The following is an 18766-nucleotide window of genomic DNA, read 5'->3' as shown; positions in this document are numbered from 1 at the left end:
ATGATGCATATGTATAACTAACGTTGTTGATGGGATTAAGTAGTGGTAGCTTAATGGCAACAAGAAAAACTCATCACGTAAAATGTTGTAATGAGAATTGCAATCATAAATGAGAAAGAATAATTGTAGGTTTTAACCCCGTACAGAAATTACCTGCATACGAATTCTAAATCACAGAAAAATAAACAATGCGAGAGCATAACACATAAAACACATATACACAAAGATTTTCCCCTGGATCCCAAAACCGAGACTACCAGCTTGAATTTTCATTATATTCCTTTCAATGTTACAATACATATTTATGCATGCCGAAGCATCCAATACCATGGACCGAAAACCATCGCGTCCAAAACCATGGACCGAAAACCATCGCATCCAAAACCATGGACCGAAAACCATAGGTAGGTTCGCCGAACCTAATATAGGGTCCAAAAAAAAAATTTCCCAGGGCGCTGCCCCGGACCCCGTAGAGGGGGACTACCTACCCCCCTCTAACCCCCCGGTTCACTACGTGGGTTAGTCGTGGAAAGAATATAACACAACCCAACAATCTCCCACTTGTTGTTTTCTTTCCACACGAGAGCTTAGTCATTTTTCCAGCCCTAAAATGCCCATTGTTTCTCTACACCAAGAGAACTTCTCAGAGCTCACAAATTTTGTCAATGCATCTGTAGTATTCTTCAAAGTGTCCACCTTTACCAGCAACACCTTTTTGTCTTCTATCATATCCCTCACAAAGTGATACTGAACATCAATGTGCTTTGTCTTTGAATGATAAGCATGGTTCTTTGCCAAGAAAATTGCACTTTGGCTGTCATAGTCTATTCTTATAGCTCCCTGTACTAACCCCATACTTGAACACAATCTCTGCAACCAAACTGCTTCCTTTCTTGCATGAGTGGCTGCCATGTATTCTGCCTCTGTAGTTGATAGTGCCACTACAGATTGTTTCTTACTCATCCAACTGACTGCACCTCCAAATAGGTTAAACACATACCCACTTGTAGATCTTCTCTGATCCATATCTCCAGCCCAGTCTGCATCAACAAAGCCACGAATATCCAACACTCTGTCCAATCCTGGTCTTCCTTGGTAGCACAAACCATAATTACTAGTGCCACGCAAATACCTGAAAACCCGCTTCACTGTTGTCCAGTGCTCCTTCCCTGGTTTTGACATAAACCTACTCAATACTCCCACTGCATGTGCAATGTCTGGTCTAGTACAGACCATTGCATACATCAGGCTACCGACTGCACTCGCATATGGAACACGGGACATGTCCTCTTCCTCTTCTTATGTCTTGGGACATTGTTCAGCAGATAACCTCACACCTACAGGAATAGGAACCTTCACCGGTTTACTATCCTGCATATTAAACCTCTACAGTATTGTCTCGACATACTTCCTCTGGTTTAACCAGAGCTTCCTCTTTGCCCGATCTCTTTTAATTTCCATGCCCAAAATATAGTTTGCAGCACCAAGATCTTTCATGTCGAATTTGGAGGACAATTGGGTCTTCAAATCCTGGATAATTTCTTTGTCATTTCCAACCAGCAACATATCATCCACATACAAGACCAGATAAATAACACGGTCACCAATTAATTTAAAATACACATAGTGATTGGCTTTGCTTCTTGTGAAGCCAAGTCCCCGTATAAATGTATCAAATTTCTGATACCACATCCTTGGTGACTGTTTTAACCCATACAGAGACTTCTTTAACTTGCATACCAGTTCTTTCTTACCCTTCACCGCAAAGCCTTCAGGTTGCTTCATGTAGATTTCCTCTTCCAAATCCCCGTGAAGAAATGTTGTTTTCACATCCATCTGTTCTACCTCAAAATCAAAAGCAGCAGCAACAAATAAAAGTAATCTAATAGAAGTTACCTTGGCAACAGGAGAAAAAATATCACCAAAATCAATTCCCGGCACCTGGGAATAACCTTTTTCTACCAACCGAGCTTTGTATTTCTCCACCTTCCCTTCTGCATTTGTCTTCTTCTTAAACACTCATTTGCTGCCAATGGGTTTCCTTCCAGTCGGCAACTCCACCAGATCCCAAGCCTCATTTTTGTGCAAAGATGCCATTTCATAAACCATGGCCTCTTTCCAGAGTTTTCCATCCTCTGAATCTACTGCTTCCTTCACAGTTCTGGGACGATCATCAATAACAGACAAAGCAAAATTTGAACAGAAAGTAGAAGGACTATACCTTTCTGGTTGCCTTCTTTCTTGAACTGATCTTCTCACAGCCGGAGTTTGTGGCTCTTCATCTTCTGATTCCTCCTCTACTGCAGATTCTGATTCTTCCTCCTTTAGCTAAAACTCTATCTTCTCAGGTTCCTTTGGTTGGACTTCATGTTTAATAACATCTTTTCCCTCTCTAAACACCACATCTCGGCTGTACACAACCTTCCGTGTGACTGGGTTCCAAAGCTTATAACCCTTTAAACCATCCTTATACCCAATAAAGATGCACTTTTCATATTTACTATCCGACTTGGTTTGTTTCTCCTTTGGAACATGTACATATGCATCACATCCAAATACCATCAGATGTGAAAGAGAGGGTTTCATACTAGTCCATGCTTCTTGTGGAGTCTTATCCTCCAACGCTGATGAAGGTGACCTGTTGACCAAGTAACATGCAGTATCCACCGCCTCTACCCATAATTCATGTCCTAACCCGGCACCACTGAGCATGCTTCTTGCCCTTTCCATCAACGTCTTGTTCATCCTTTCTGCGACTCCATTTTGCTAAGGTGCATATGGAGTAGTCTTCTGTCGTGCTATACCACACTTCTTACAAAATTCTTCAAATTCCTTGCTGCAAAACTCTCCACCATTATCTGTCCTCAACACCTTATCTTCTTCTCTGTCTGATTTTCCACCAGGGCCTTAAATTCTTTAAACCTGACAAAGACTTTAGATTTCTTCTTAAGGAAATATATCCATGTATTCCTTGAGAAGTCATCTATAAATGATACATAGTACACAGACTTACCTAGTGATGGAACCTTCACAGGTCCAAACACATCACTGTGCACAAGCTCTAATATCTGTTTCGCCCTCTTACCACCAAAGGGGAAACTCACCCGATTCTGCTTCCCATATACACAATTTTCACAGAAATCAAAATCCAGAGAGCTATTACTCATACCTTTACCATGAAGTATTCGAAGGCCCTTCTCTCTAATATGTCCAAGCCTTTGATGCCACAACATGGTCTTCTCTCCAGAGACCACTAGATTTTCAGCTCCACTTTCAGGAACTACAGAACTGTTGCATCCATCAACAACAGTGCTACCTTGCAGCTTGTACAGAGTTCCAGTCTGAAATCCCCACATCAATACCAGTGCTCCCCGAACCATCTTGCAGGTATCCTTCTCGAACACTGTTTTTACACCTGCATCATCCAACTTGCTAACAGAAATCAGATTTCTGGCCAATGCAGGAATATGCAGAACACTTGGAAGTGTTCTAACCCTTCCACCTTGCAACTTCAACTTTACTTTTCCACGACCAATGATTCTAGCCTTCCTATCATCTCCTAAGAAGACATCACCACCATCGTATTTCTCATACTCGCAGAACCACTCTCTATGGGGAGTGAAGTGAAAAGATGCACCTGAGTCAATCAACCATGCCTCATGATCTACATGTGTACTTGAAGAAGCCAAGTACACATCCCCACCTTCATCTGAGGTGGTTTTCGCCTCTGTAGAAGGAGCATCATCAAATCCCTTTCCTTTATCAGGAGCTTTAGATTTACAGTCCCTTTTGAAGTGCCCTTCCTTTCCGCATTTCTAGCACACCACCTTTACAGGTTTTCCTGGAGATTTAGATCTCCCTCTAGATTTAGATCTCCCACTCGATGACTTATTTTTGTTTCTATTCTGGGACCGTCCTCGTACAGACAAGGCATCACCATTTTGGCTCTCCATATTTTTCCATCTCATCTCCTCCGTCAGCAACGCTGAGACTATTTCATCAAACTGCAAAGCAGTTGCATTGCTACCTATTGCAATAACCAGACTATCCCACGAATCTGGTAGAGAACACAACAAACTGATGCACTTATCTTCATCTGAAATTTTAATATCAACAGATGCTAACTGACTTACCACAGTATTAAATGCATTCAGATGCTCTGTCACTGATTCTCCATCTTTCATCCTCAGGTTATACAGCTTTTTCCGCAGGAACAGTTTATTCACCAGAGACTTAGATTGGTACAAAGTCCCTAACTTGTCCCACAAAGCCATCGCCATAGCTTCTCCTGATACATTAAGAAATACTGAATCTGAGGCACACAATCGTATTGTGCTCTTTGCTTTCCGATCCAACTTCTTCCATTCTTCATCGGTCACTCCCGTTGGTTTATTACCTGGATCTACCGCGATCCACTAATATTTATCCACCAACAGATCCTCCATCTTGAGTTTCCACAACTCAAAACTCTGACCATTGAACTTCTCGATCTCTATCTTTCCGCTGCTCGCCATCTTCTTTCACCACCAGAATCGATCTCGCAGATCTCCCACTGAATAGGGTCTACCACAGGCCCGAGCGAAACCCCTCAGCAACAAAGGCATCCCCTTGAAGCCAAAATAGCTCTGATAACAAATGTAGGTTTTAACCCCGTACAGAAATTACCTGCATATGAATTCTAAATCACAGAAAAATAAACAATGCGAGAGCATAACACATAAAACACATATACACAGAGATTTTCCCCTGGATCCCAAAACCGGGACTACCAGCTTGATTTTTCATTATATTCCTTTCAGTGTTACAATACATATTTATACATGTTGAAGCATCCAATACCATGGACCGAAAACCATTGCGTCCAAAACCATGGACCGAAAACCATAGGTAGGTTCGCCCAACCTAATATAGGGTCCAAAAAAGAATTTCCCAGGGCGCTACCCCGGACCCCGTAGAGGGGGGCTACCCGCCCCCCTCAAACCACCTATGACCCCCCCGCTGCGCAATCGGTGCAAGGAAGGGGGGGCTCCGCCCCCACTCTAACCCCCCGGTTCACTACGTGGGTTAGTCGTGGAAAGAATATAACACAACCCAACAATAATGTTATATGATATGCATGAATCGTGTTATTTGGGAAATCTGAATGCATAAAACATGTATGATAGATATGCTTCCCATCAATCTAGATGTTGTGGACCCATGATCAGGGTTAAGTGTAAATGCATGGTGTGCATGCATGTTTATTTGGTTAATGATAATGTTCATATGGTTCATTATGTAAATTCCTTTGGGGAAGAGTAATAAAAGAGAAAATTTAACATGCCAGACAGTGTCAGATAGTTGTGAAAGGCCAGAATGCCTTGGCTTGATGGCAGTCACCTGCCCGGAGGGGTTTATGGTACTTGTCTACCCGGATATGCCTTGGGTTGATGGCAGTTACTTGCCTAGAGGGGTTGATGGTACTTGTCTGCCCGGATATGCCTTGGGTTGATGGCAGTTACCTGCTCGGAGGGGTTGATGGTACTTGTCTGTCCGGATATGCCTTGGGTTGATGGCAGTTACCTGTTTGGAGGGGTTGATGGTACTTGTCTGCCCGGATACGCCTTGGGTTGATGGTAGTTACCTTCCCATAGGGGTCGATGGTACTTGTCTAGCCGGATTTCCTCTCCCTAGAGATCAGTGATCTCAGTAAGGAGAAAGAGTTGGCCAAGATGGTGAAGAGGGTAAAAAGCCTAAGGTAACTCTGTTGATTTGGACCTTGTTGGAGGAGGCCCAAAATTCCTCATAGACGGGACGCTGTCAGAGGAATAGGCAGGACACTGCCAAGAGGAATCCTATATTGGACCCTATGTGGTCATTGGAATTCTTGAGCTGGTTGGCCAGTGGAATTCCATATTAGACCTAGTAAGGTATCTATCAAAGAAACTATATGGATGTGAAAATGACTCGATTTGGTTGTGGAAACCAGTTTCCATGGGTTGGGAATTCTTTAGCCTATTGTGGTTCTCATAGCTAAAGAAATTAACTAATCAGCTATATATTATGTTAAAAATTAATTTCATATATAGATGTGTAAAAATGTCATGCACATTTAACAGGAAATGAGCTTAGTGCTCAATAAGGAGTTATTGGAAATTTTAATTCCTTTATTGAATTATTAATCTTGTGAACGTCTTGGTAGGGGCTAAGGAAATTTTCACTTAATGCAGTGATTGACTGTTTCATTATTAGAGAGCTAGGTGCTCTTTTGGTACTTTTAGAAGTACTCTGTGGATGTCTTTAGTGAGAGATTCAGTGTGCATGTGGAGCAGTGAAGAGCTCTTAAGTACTTGTAAAAGTACTGTGAATTAAATTTCATCTAACATTACATGATTGATGGATAGTTAAAAGTATTTCATTTGACTCAGAATATTGTGACTAATGCAATTGAATTTGTTTGTCATACATTACAAGATTACTTACCATGGAGGGTTGATGGGTTTTCCAACCACTATTACAATGCTTACATGAAAGCGCTCATGATTTTCAAGAGTAGATGGTAAGTAATGGTAAGTTGATATAGAGTTTGGTTTTTGAATTTGAATAAGGGCCAAGTGGTGGCAATTAGAACCTGCATATTTTTGCAGTTATGAATGCTTATGATTATTGATCTTTCTTATGATTATATCATTACAATTTTTGTTTATTGTCATTTCTTGGAATGAAATCTCTGATCTTAAAGAGGAAGGATCACTTTTTGTGTGCTTAGATGGTTATATCATGAGTAAAATCTTAAGTTCCAACGAGAGATGAACACCGAGGACGGTGTTCTTGTTAAGGGGGGAGTATGTAATATCCCTCTCATAAATAACCCAATGTAAAATCACAAGTTACAAATCAGTTATTAACTAATTCTTGGTAGTTGTGAAACTGAACGAGGATGAAGGAAAACAAGATACGAGGGAGGAGTGCATTAAATGAATCTTTAATGTGTGATTTTGGGATCTGGTTTATATGAATCCTTGTTCTTTCGTGCAAAGGGGATATTGAAAAGTGAATCGGCAGCTAATGCGGGGTTGTGAGAATTGAGCTCATAACAAACGAAGGGTACACTGACTACCTGCACATGGATAAAGGCATAGACCATTGGTGAAACGGATGACTACACCACCAGATTGAGATAATGAAGGAAGAAAACATGGAGCAACTGTAGGGTTTGGAATTGCAGGGGCTCGGAAGTGAACCTTCACATTTGCAACCTCGTTATTTAATTGCGTTACTGGCTCGGAATCCCCAATATGATTTTTTGGCCCGTGCCTCTTTAGAATCATGCATTTCCTCGTGGTAAAAGGTGTATTCCATAGCTCGAAAAGCGCAAAGGAGAGCACCTGCGAAATGAGTTACCCACTTGGCTGGTGTAACATCTCTAAAAAAAAGCTCAAGTTTGTGGCTGGTGTTATGAGGCAAAGCATTCATATGATATTTGAAGGCTTTTCAAGACATAGTCCTGACAGGTGATGGAGGCAAGGAGGCTGCCATGGAAAAGATAAGTAATTGGCTTACTTTCTTGAAGGAAAATTATATGCATGTTTATTTAGGTATCTTTTTGAAATATTTCATACCAAACATATATAATATATACATAATAGTATGCAATGAAGAATGTGGAAAGAATCTACAGACATAAAAGCTAAGTAAATATGTAGTTTTCTCTTAGAAAGACTGCATGTGAATCTTGTGTGCTAAATGCTTTGGGATACTAGCTAATTTCTGAAGTTTCTTGTGAAATAATTATGAATTTCATACATGACAGAAATAGCTAATGAGCTAGATTCCCATCATTTTAGGGAGAGTGTGCTTTCGGGCACATAGATAAACATTACTAACTTTCTTGAAGAAAACATATGTTTTATATACACACAAATAATAGTCATTAAGATAGTTTCTTTTAGAAAAACTGTGCATTCTTCATGTATAAAAATTATGGCTTTATGAGAGACCTCTTGAATCAAAGATAGAGATTCCTTCCTTAAAAGACACATATGAATAGTGTTCATATAAGAACAAGAATCCTTACTTGTTTCATGAAAAATTATGTGCATTGAAGTAAAAGTAATTGTGTTAGGAAAAACACATGTTGCATGCACATAAGGGTAGCTTTGGTGACATTGGAAATATGATTTGGTGTGTACGTAGAGAGTATTATGTTGACTCTCTTGAAAATAATAATCGATGTTAACTTCCTTGGAAATATTAATCTCTTGAAAAGATTGTCTTGCTAGATAAGTTGGATATTGTTTCTTGCTTTTTAAGCATAAATATGGGTAGCTATAATATTTTCTTGAAAGGGAAGCATGAGAAACTTACATATAGGAAGATAGAGAAATGGGGTTATAATGACCTCCTTTAAGAAAGAAGTATGTAACATTTTACATGAAATGATGGTAGAATTCCAGAGAAGGGAATAGAAAGGCTATTATGATAAGCTATTGGATGCACAATGTATAGTCAATGTGTTATAGAAATGTATTCTTTGTATGGATTGAAGAACTATTGAGTCATTTTCTTTAGGAAAATGATATGTGATTACTTTTATGCTAACATAACTATTATCTTAGATTCTTGTTGAATGAGATGTGTATGCACACAAGATTTGTGTTAGATATTCGCATGCAGGAAAAGACTACAGGTTGTGTGAGATTGCTTTATATATTTGCATGCATCAAAAGTAATAGCTAAAGGACTTGATATTTTGATAGATTTTATGTAAATTTTCATGTAAGAAGATTATAACTAATGTTTTAGTTAGTCCCTTCAAAGGAATGCCTTAGTGTTTTGTTCTCTAAGAATATGTGCTCATGCGAAGGGAAATGCTAGTTAATATGATTATTTATAAATGTAATCATGATGTCAATGTTGATAATGATAACATGGGTAGGTAAAGTTGGACTACTTGTGCAAGGCATAGATTATATTTAATGTTGTGGCAAGAAAAGGATTAATGGTCCATGCAGATGAGTACGAGTCATGGGATCGTACATTGCTAGAAAAATCATGCCAGAAGGAATGTTGCATGTGGCAGTATGTAAGTAAAGGGTTTCATGGAAAATGTATTGGCTTTTAGCTATTTATATGACAACTTAATGATAATTCATTGTAATGATTTTATAACAATGGTTAAGGGATGGAATCCCTTATAAGCCATTGAGTGAGGGGTGAAAACCCTCATGAGCGTTTAATAATAAGATTAAACGTTTGCTGGTTTTCACCCTACAGGGTTTCCAGGGTATATTGTTGTCAGATTGATGATGATGATGATTATTTATTTGATGTGATAATCATAATGTCCAAGTATGTGTTTAAGTAATATGGCTAAGGAAATGAGGAAATGGTTGCAAAGTCCATAAGACATTTTATGTTATCACACTACAACAGTGGTTGTTAATGGTTATGCAACTTACTGTCCTTTATTGCAATTCACTTTATGTTATAATAAACATTATATCTAATGGTTAATAAGGAATGTGTAGTTGTGATTTGGATAATCACTTGCGGTTATTTGTATAAAAAACTTCTAACTCCCTGCTTTTACATGTGAGGTTACCGGGGTACATTACATAAGAAATCCGTAACATACCCTGGTAACCTCACATGTAAAAGCAGGGAGTTAGAATTTTTTATACAAATTACCCACAAGTAATTATCCAAATTATCCTTTAGATATAATGTTCATTAATGCATAAAGTAAAATGCAATAGAGGAGAGTAAGTTGCATAACCATTGACAACCACTGTTGTAGTATTTTAAGTGTGTGATTATTGCATATTTGATATATTTAGTTATGCAGTAAATTCTAGAAAGCATTAAAATAGATTTAGGCTTTCAAAAATTTAGGAAAATCAATATTTTTCTATTATGAACAATTTTGACGAGTTTTCATTTGATTCTAGGGCCTAGTTATCATGAATTTATCTATTGTAATAAAACAGAGAGAAAACAATAGTTTAGAGGTGAAACCCTAGACCAAAGGCCTTATAGACGCACTTTCCCAAGTCGCCCAAAATTTTAGAATGAAGATGGCACTTAAAAATGAAGATTTGGAGACCAAACACATGCAAAACCACCAAGGAATTAGCACTAAAAAATTCAGATGGCGGTTTTAGATCAAGGGTCAAGGAGGTGAGAGAAGACTCAAAATGGATAACTCTAGAGGAGGAAATCCCCTGAAGGCTTGACACAGGGGTAAGGGAGACCCTAAAAGTTGGATGTTGGGGGTTTGAGGTCTTAAAATCCCATGGAAGCCCTCTAAGGATGTTTTTTAGGCTTTCTAAGGGAGGTTGAAGCCATTTTAGGCCACGACTAGTCCTGAAGAGGGCGTAAACCCTCTGCGCAGGGAGAAAGGGAGGAGGTTGAGGCCTTGGGGCCTCATGGCCAGCCTCAAAGAGGCTAAAACTTGGATGCATGAGGAGAAGAGGCTGATATAGAGAGGAGAGAGGGAAATGTTGGCCCTAGGAGGGAGATCCAGTCCCAGAAGGGCTAAAAAGAAAAACCTTTGTCTCGAAAAAAAATTCTCTTCTAGATCTGAATTCTACTGCAAAAATTTCAGTGGGTAGCCTTGAAAATTTTCCAAGAGACTAGATCTTACCCTCAAGGGCCTAGATCAAAATCTTCTTTCACTTGGTCTCTTGATCCAACCTGCAAAAAATGAAAACAAAACACCCAAAACCCAAATATATAAAAATACTTTATAACCCCAAAACCCAATTTAGAAAATATAATTTACAAATTAGAATTACAAAATTATTCACAAGATCTACAAATTTACAAGGGTTTTAAAAAATTTTATTTTTTGAAAAAAATATTTTTAGGGAGTTTTTTCCTTTGAGGAATGGCTAAAAATACTTTAGAACCCCTAATATATACCATATCCTTAGCAAATATTTAATCCACCATACAAATATTTGGGATCCAAGCAACAATGGTTCCTACCCAAGTTTGTGAACTTGGAGATCAAGGACTGAAGTACCTGCAAGAGCTATGTATTTATCTAAAACATAATCTCTTAGATCATATGGGGAATCAAACTGCCTAAGATTAGCCCAAAACTATCAATAGTATGATTTTATCATGATCTAATGAAAAAATAAATCTTACCAATATTCAATGCAAAATAGAGATGCCCGTAGTCGGCACATACCACAAATGAATAAGAAAGAACACCTTGATTTGCACCCAAAAGTCTTTATTACGATAGAAAAAATAGTTCCCAATAGGACAATATGTACAAATGTGCTTCAACAACAAATTTCTGGTCAGAGATCAAGATGTTAGAGACTCAAATGAATGTCAATTTATAGATTAAACCTTAGTGGAAAAATAACAGCTAGTTTCTTTGAACCTTATCAAAATAATCTTGGTCGTTGAAAAATATTTGATTATCTTTTAATCTTAGCCCTTGATTTTTTATTTTTGAGGAATTGTCGAGTTTATCATTTAATTCCATTTTTATTAGCTCAAAATTAATTAATTAAAATTAATTTCCTCAAAAATTTGACTTTGACTTAACCACCAATGTGTCCAATTTTTCTTGAAATATACAATATTCCCTTGGGACAGGACCTTTGAAAATTGATTCCTTTAATACCCACGAACTTTTCCACATGGAGAATTAATTTTTTCTAAGACAACTTAATTTGACTCTACTTAATTAATTTTCTGGCCTAGGATTTAATGTTATTTTCCCAAAAAAAATAATTAATTTACACATGAGGGGATTTAATGATTTTTCCACCCTCTAATACATAAGATTTTATATTTACAACGCTCAACCCTAAATACAGATAACCCATTCCGACACAATATGATCTAGTAGACCAAGTGATTTGTAATAAAATAATTAAACCAACTAACTTAAATTATTACCAAATCACTTTTATATCAGATTCTACTCCCCTAAGGTTCCGACAATAAATTTCACCCTAGCTTTGGGGTTTAAGCTAGAGGAAAAAAACTCTTTTCATTATTCATGTCTAGAAACACAGGTAATAGTTTAGAAAACCTCCTAGGATGGCATTCATCATAAAAACTATAGGCTTACCTAGGTTGTTGCATATACTCAAGGTCTTACTGGGATCAATTACATTACATAACTTGTAGAATGGGTTTACATGACATGTAGATTGTTGATAGATGACCCTATCATGTTGAAAAAATTTGGCACTTCCTCTTTCTTGGAACTTTGATAAAATGTGTGCAACAAGACTTAATGGGTTAGGCCTTCAAAAGGAGAGGGAATAGGATGCAAAATGTTTAAGGTGATCACCTTTGGGTGGACCAGTGCCTAATACTTTGGGGATATTGGAGTTAGGTAGAGTTTTTATTATGAACCTTTGAATTTTCTAGGTCAAGGAAGCCTCAAATACATCTTCGCTTGGAATTAGGGTGGAAAAAAAAGAAGCTTCAAAGTCTTTATACTTTGTTTTGCAAGATAAATGGCTTATCAAGATGAATTTCAATGATGAAACATCCCTAGGAACATTCATTCATTATACATGGCCCATACATGAGGCATTCACTATCTAGAAACAAAATTTCCAAAATTTCACATAAGAGATGCAACAAATAAGCCCTAGTATAGCGAAATCCCAATAACATTGTATGTGACAAAATTAGAAAAAAATAATAGAATTAAAATGTACTTACATGTATAATAATATATCCAACCATGCAAAAAATTGACATCAAGAAGCTCCAAGACATATGAAAATTATCCACATCAAAATTCATTCCATTCTCCAAAACTTTGTCCTCCAAGAAAGATAGTGAAAATCTCTAAAGAGATACAAGTCTCAAATCCAAGTGATGATGCTAAAATTAATTCAGTTCACTTGTATTTATACAATTCTAATAAGTTTTATTTAGCTAATTAGGCCTACATTAGCCCCTAGAATAAAATAATGTGCAAAATAACCAACTTTTGGTGACAAGCCCACCAAACTAGCTCATAAACAAAGGAACAAGCCTCTCAAGGGATCAAATGATCAATAATACATGTCATTGGGCCTTCTAAGAATCCTAATGAAGTCCATAAGTGCCAGAATGATGAATAAGACTCCCAAAAGTAGTAGACAAGGGGTTGGCCCCTTTTTCTCTGAATAATAAACATGTGGTACTCCTAATAGGTGTGGGGGCACACAAGTAACCTCATGGGTATCCAAATAGATCAAAGATGTCTGTAAACCACCTGCAAGGGATTAAATGATGGTGTAAGTGATGCCACATCAACATATGGGTCCCAGGTCATCTGCCTAATGCATAGTACAACTTTGGATCTAGCTAGGCATGGTGAACCAGGTGCATCTTCCTCATTCGATAGGTGAATATTGAGAAATATTTGAACATCTTTGGGGATCCATGGAGTGTTATCTACTATCATGGAGGCCCATGGCTCTCTACACACACCCTACATGTGCCAATGTATCCCTCTAGAGGGTTATGACCCCATATAGGGAGACCAAACCCAAAATAGATACCATCTACAATCCTGCATAAGATCCAATGTGTTCACTAGCCTTCTAGGAATGAAACATCCCTAGGAACATTCATTCATTATACATGGCCCATACATGAGGCATTCATAATGACATGCCCTTGTATAATGCACTCTAGCATGTGATAATGTCTCCAAGCTCCAAATGGGGTTAACCAAGTCACCCATTAGGTGGTTTCTACCTTTAAAGGGGATAGTATGTCTAAGGTACACCATTCAAAGGGTGGTGGCATGTCATAAAGATAAGAATAGAGTAGGGAATGAAAGGGGCATCATTGGTCACATGTTGAGGTACAAGGGTATCTAGTAAAAGGGAAACCCACACATGGGTATATAATGTATAGGAGGGAGGAATTGTGGCACATGAGGTGCCCCGACCTTGATTTTTTCACCCTTCTTTATATGCCTTTTTCCTCTTATGATTTTTATTTTATTAATTTTTTGGGGCTCAAGGGATAAGAGAATGATGTGTAAGGTATGCTAGTGGATACCCCTTTAAGGTAGGGTGCTTCATTACTCATAAGGTGTTGGGATAATCATGGGTTCCTGAATGATAAAGGAGGCTCATCTAGGGCCTATAGGAAATAGGGCGATGGCCATGATAATGGGGTAGATCTCATGTATTGGCTTTTTCCCACGTGATAAATGTATTTGTCTCATCCATCTTTTGCATTTTTTGGTACATTTTCCTATTCAATGTGGAAAATTATGCTTTTATTTTTATTTTCAACTGCATCAACCTATGTGGAATCATTCTAAGCCTAACCTAAGGTTTGGAAAAGGAAGGCTAACCTTATGTGGACCCAGGTGGGAGAAATGATGAATGGGCTTATAAAGAGTGGAAGGGGAGTGATATATGTGGATGAGGGAGTGGGACCACGCAACCAAAATCAGGGTTTCCCATGTAGTACCATCCCTAAATCCCAAAGTTCATTAAAATATATCCCATGAGACTAAATTCCAAGGTTAACATCAAAAAGAGGTATAGGAGACAAGAGCACAGACCTAACCCACATTTTCTATCGAATCCCCCATTAATCCATGCCCAAAATTATCCAAGATAAAAAAACTATAATACTCAATTACCGAATGAAAAGAAATATGTTTAGGTTTGGGAGCTCCACCTTCAAATATACGATCATGACAAATGGGTGAGGTACCACATGGCTAGCTCGAATAAATGGAACAACAAGCTAGTTGGTGGATGCAAGGGGATGCTAGTTGTCAGCTGAGGACCATCTTGGAGAAAAAAATAATGCTAGGGATATCACCAGCAAAATGGTGGGTAACAACTATCATCACAAATAGTTTGTCTTTAAATTGTTAGCTCACACTCAAGGAAATTGCCATATAATTTATTGGTTTGCTAGGTAAAGTACATTGACTACAACATTTTTGTTGACAAAGTAGTTTGTGACAACATTTGGTAAAATATACAACTATGACCTGACATATGGACACACAAAATTCACACATAGACCTAACAGTAATGTCTTACCATGAAAATTTTTAGTCGCTTTCTTTCATATGACTTGTTCGACTATAATATTGGAAATCACAATGTTTACAAGAAACGTAATAGACAACAAGTGAAATTGACTAACAGTGATCAACTTACTGAAAATCCTATGATGTTTAACCTTGTCTATTTGTGACATGATAGTAATACCTTGACTTAACATTAAGTTGACATCTAACCTTGACATAATTCCTTGAATAAGACTTAACTTTGTCATATTGTTTGGGATAGTGAGTTTACATCCAGTTGTCAAGTCTTTGACTATACTTGACGAAGATACTATATTAGTTGGCAAGTCTTTGACTATACGTGACGAAGATACTATATAACAATTGAAATGTTGTTGAAGACATTGAAATAGAGTTTACACCTTAACTTTGGTATGAATGGTTGACTTGACCTATACACTGAAGCACGTAGAAATATGACAATATTGATCTAGGGTTTGTCTCATAATATGACCTAGGGATTTGTGTGTAGTGACACAATTGTAATCTTGCAGTACAGAAAGTTTTGAAGGCATTTTTCATCCATTTGTACATCATATTGAAGTAAAAAATGACAATAGGGCTTGACTAGCGTAGCAGTAGTGTTTACATGTATGTTGTAGCTCTATCATGACATAGCTTGAGAGCATTGATTTCAAGTCTTCGAGATGACCTGAGGCACCTTGGATTGTGCAATTATTTGATAGCAGTACCAGATGGTTGTATCATCAAGTGCAGCTTGATACAATGATGACAATGGTTGTGCATTGAGGAATATTCATTCATATTCAGTGATAGCCAATAGTTGTTTAGTGATTTGCAGTGACAGTGATATACAGTGTGTAGTGACAGTGATGTGTAGTTGAATAGTGATAGCTCGATCTATAGCATTTTGCAGTGACCAGTTTGGAGAACAGTGATCAATGGCTACCAAGATTCGATATATATTCTACATTTTCCTTACAATTATTCTACATTGATACAGAGTACTGGGGATGCAGTCTGAAAATTGTGAAATGTGGTCTTTTGGCTCATTACGATGACAGGGTGGTGCAATAAAGGTCTTTGGAGTCACCATCCAGTTATGGCCTAAGAACACTTTAGGGTGGCAGGGTGGTGCAAGGGAAAATTGTACCTTACACAGGGTGTTGTGGCATCCATTTAGTTGTGGCTGATAAACTAACAAGGTAGCGAAGCATCCTTTTCGATAGGAACTGGTAAACAAAGAGTTGGGGCACTAATTAGGTTCTAGCCTAATCTATAGGGTGTTGGTGTGTCCTTCTAGTTGTAGTAGGATATCAGGGTTTAGTAGCATCTTACAAGCCATGGCCTGTGAATTACGGGGTTGATGCCTACCTCAGTTGTAGATGAAATCTTGATGTAATCAATTTTCTTTTAATAGGGAGAAGACAGTCACTAAAGAAGCATTCGGTGGTTTTTGACCCAGAGGGGGTTTTCCACGTAGAAAAACTTTGTGTCTTTTGTTTTATCTTTTTGCATTGTTGTATGGTGTTGTCTACTATTGATTATTGTTTATGGTCATCTAAAGAAGAATGATAATAATAATTGAATATTAACAAATGCTCTGATACCAATTGTTGGAAATACTAAGAGGGAGGTGAATCATTATTTCTTAGAAATTAGCACTTTTTAATCCTTTTCAGAGCATTAGTTATTCTTCAGTTATTATTAATTTTATTCTTCAAAAATTATAAACAATAATCAATAGTAGACAACACCACAAAACAATGTATGAAGATAAAAAAATAGGCACATAGTTTTTTAAGTGGAAAACCCCCTCCGAGTCAAAAACCATTGAACGCTTCTATAATAATTACCTTCTTCTCCCTTTAAAAGACATATTAATTACATCACTATTTCAGCTACAACTGAGGGACACATCAACACCCAAATTCACATGCCACAACCTATAGGATGCTAATAAATCATAATATCCTGTTGCAACTAGAAGGATTCCCCAATGCCCTATAGATCACACCACAACCTGATGAGTGCCCCAAAATGTTGTTGACCAACTGTTTTAGGAAATGATGTTTTGTCGCCCTATTAGTTTATCAGCCATAATTGAAAGCATGCCACAACACATTGTGCAAGCCACTACTTGCCCTAGCACCACCCTACTACCCTGAAGTGTTCTCAGACCACAACCTGAAGGTGACTCCAATCACCCAAAAGAGTCAGTAGATCATGCTTCACAATTTCCACATTGGATACCCTTTACTCTATAGAATAGTTGTAAGAAAGATGTAGAATAAATTTTGAATCCTGCTAGTCGTCGATCATTGTTCCCACAAACCAAACAATGCACAATGATACACATAGCTATGATTTCTCAACTGCACATCACTGTCACTACACATTATATATCATTGTCGCTACAAATCACTACGCAATTGCTAGCTATCACTACATGTCATCGCTCATGAATGAATAATCGTCAATGCACAACCACTGTCCTCATTGTATTAGGCTACACTTGATGCTACAACCATATGGAACTGCTATCAAATAATGGTACAAACCAAGGTGCCTCAGGTAATCTCTATGACCTGCAATCAATTATCTCAAACTTTGTCTCTAGAGAACTACCAACATATATGTAGACATTGTTGTTTGACTGATCAAGCCCTGCTTTCCATTCTTCTTCAATATGTTGCACCACTGGATGTGTTTTCCTTAAAGACAACCTACCCTACAATGTAACAATTGTGTTATTGTACACTCTCTAGGTCATAACTACATGAAAAATCCCAAGTCAATATTGTCATATGTTTGTGTTTATAGGTCAAGTCAATCAACCAAAGTGAAAGGTGTCAACTCAATGTTATGTCTAAGTATTAATTATCATAGAATTCATAATCAAGGTATTGTCAAGATTATACTTATGTCAATTCAACAATCATAGTCAACATTAAGACACTTTGTCAACTTAAGGAGGACTTGTTGTTCTAATCAATGTATCATAATTAGTTAAGTCAAATCTATGTCATGGTTAAGCACAGTCAAATTCGAACACTATAGAATGATCACTAAGTCAATCATTGATTTAAGATATCAAAATATGTCGAAGTCAAGGTATATGTCCATCTGAGTTTCATAGTTGTGCAATTCAACAATAAAGTTTATTACTTCTCAAGATAACATAAGCATCACAAAATAAACAAACTCACAGTTCTCGATATCAATCCAAAGTCATGAGTTGCTATGTTTCACACAATCATTTTTAACTCTTAGTTGTTAGGTCATGGCAACTTCTGTACATGCACACAAGTAGTTGTCACATGTGCATATCCATGCTTAAAAGGCTACTTTACTTCACTTTTGTATAGTCTAGAAGATAAGTCAAAACCAACAACTATTGTCAAGGTCAAGATCTATGTTTATTTCTATCTTGTTTTCCATGTCTCACTTCTTAGTTATAGTATGTCAAGTCAACGTTAAGCATCATGTCAATGTCTTTATCTAGCTGTCACTTTCAATGTCATTGTCAAATTTGCAATTGTTGTGATTGTTGAAGGTGAGTCAGAGCAAGGAAAAAATTTTCTATATATTATCTTCCTACTGTATAAGAAATATAAAGTCATGTTAAAAATGGGTACACAATCACATGTTGTCCATATCATAGTTAAATATGTTAAGTCAAGTTAACAAGAGTTTCCAAATCACAATTGTGCTCCTTTGCTAACCAACATGGCCTTCATAAGTCAAAAC

The sequence above is a fragment of the Pinus tabuliformis genome, chromosome 8 (genome assembly GCF_031772625.1).
Source record: "Pinus tabuliformis cultivar Carrire ecotype Pingquan chromosome 8, CPIR1, whole genome shotgun sequence".
Taxonomy (NCBI): domain Eukaryota; kingdom Viridiplantae; phylum Streptophyta; class Pinopsida; order Pinales; family Pinaceae; genus Pinus; species Pinus tabuliformis.
The sequence above is the reverse complement of the archived record's forward strand: the minus strand, read 5'-3'. Positions refer to the sequence as shown.